This window comes from Atta cephalotes, assembly GCF_000143395.1.
Source record: "Atta cephalotes unplaced genomic scaffold scaffold00063, whole genome shotgun sequence".
In the NCBI taxonomy this organism is placed as follows: Eukaryota; Metazoa; Arthropoda; class Insecta; order Hymenoptera; family Formicidae; genus Atta; species Atta cephalotes.
Window position 1 is genome coordinate 639,118 of NW_012130127.1, and position 2,419 is coordinate 641,536.

Below are 2,419 nucleotides of genomic sequence, written 5' to 3' on the forward strand. Positions count from 1 at the left end.
ATATATATATATATATATATATATATATATATAATTTTTGCATATGGAAATGACAGTTTCTCGATTATGATTGATCGATATGCGGAATTGCTATTTCTATATGCGATATTTGTTCAAGAATAGGGCCTCTGGGCCTTAATTTTCAATCAGCTCAGCTTTTCCAGATTTTCTGTTGGAAGATACGATCCCCCAGTCAAATGATTCGATGTCGATTCCATTATCATTTCTGACTGGGCCAATACGGTACGAGCAGTTATTCATGCAGAGATCCATTCGGTAAATTTAGATCCAGCATCTGCATGCGACCAGCAGATAAGAAAGCAGAGGATGCACTATCCACTGCATAAACGAATACATCCGCATTTCCTCAAAAATGATAATAAAATTGATAATTCGATGTCGATTTGATGCTTTCGACGTCAAATCGATTCGATTATCATTTCTGACTGGGTCATTTAAAATTTAAAATTAAAAATTTTGTTTTTCAAGCAAATCGAAATAACTTTGACTCGATATCAAAACGATGAAATATCCTATAGATGTCCTAATAAATTCTACATAATTTGTTTGTTTAAAAGTTTGGCGATGAATATATTCATCTTCCTTTAAAGAATGACCTTATAAAGTAGTATAGACATTGAAATAAGCTTAAAATTTCGAGCAATATTTTGATTCGATGGAATTTCGTGATTTTAACATCAATTTGATTTCGATTCGATAAGTCATTTCTCGTTGGGGATTAAAAATTATTATTTCTGTTGTAATTATTATTTCTTCTGAGACAAAGCGCTAAAGAGACAAGTCACTAAAGTGACTTTCCACTTCCAATAGCCTTGTGTAGCATTGAAATCCGTTTATATGCACATATCACGGAAATCTTATCTAATCGACTTTCTGAATATCGCTGTTTGCAGAGTCATTGTATCAAACATTTTTAATGTTACAAAAGAATCCCTAACATATACCGTTTCCACAATTCATCATGACATACTTTATTTCGCGTTTCCTCATGCTAGAGCATCCTCTTATAATTTCGATCGATCTAAACACTGGCAGTTAGTATTAATCTCTACACTTCCGAGCTAGTACAAATTCACTTACAAGCTAATATTCAATAATATACGGCAACATCACCAATATATAATTACATCATATTATCATCCGCAATCAGGTATGTCATTCGTTGCATATATCAATATTAAAATGATAATTTTAAAAAGGAAAAAACAAAAAAGGAAGCAACTTCTGTAATTTCAATCTCGCAATGTATGTTAAAAGAAATTAATTTATTATATGTCAATTCATTATCATCAAATGTATTGTGTAATGTGAAACTGTTTACCAGAGTCGAATAAAAAAACAGAGAGGAATTGATTTCGCTCTTTTGTTTTCTTCTCTCTACGAAATCGTCATCACCAATGCGATAACTAAAACAATATTGATACTATATCACCAAGTAATATTATTCAACTTATCTTTTAAATATTATGTATGTTGTGCGTTATAAGCATTCAAATATTGCAATAATGTATCTTTGATGACCCTTTCAAAATTGTCAATTATTTATAACGTGTACGTACGTGCATATATGTCACATGCGTGCGCATTTAAATATTCGTATTCTTGCATTCCATGTGCCATTAAAATAATTCTTTAGTAAAATGCCGAAAATTTGGGGCGCCCATTATCAGGGCCCCCATCCAAAATCGCAAATGTCACAAATCTGCTTAATTTGGATAAAATATTAAAACGTGTATATCATAATGAAATAGTATGAAATATACGATATTAACCCGGGAAAAAATGTTTTATATATAATTGCATAAAATTATATATAAAATATTTTTTCCCAGGAAATCAAAAGCTGTATCTTTAAATGGAAACAAAGCAAGATCCTGTTTACTTTTCGAGATTAAATTTGTATTAAGTTTATATACGTAAATATTTTTTCAGAACGTTGACCTATTACTTTTTTGTGATCATTGCAATCGTAACATTTTAAACGATTATAATTTCGTTTTTTAAAGAAGTTTGTCGTAATATTTGTGTGCAGTTAATCTAAGAAGTATATAAGTTACATTTTCAACATTTTGTTCTCTTATTTCATTATTAACCTATTTTAGAATTTTGTGAACATCAAATTCATATCGAATTAGATTTTTCTCTTTCTTCATCGTAATATTTATTTGATTTAAATAAAACTTTTTTAAAGTATTTATATTATAAAGATATTCCGAGGAAACTTTTCTATTCTTCTTGAGAACCATAAATACACAAATGAAACACAATATCAAGCGCATATCGCCGTGATTTTGATGTAATATTCTGTAATTTTATTTGCTTGAAGAGAGTCCTGGAAGAAGAAAAATATTAATTTAATTACTTTATATATATATATATATATATATATATATATATA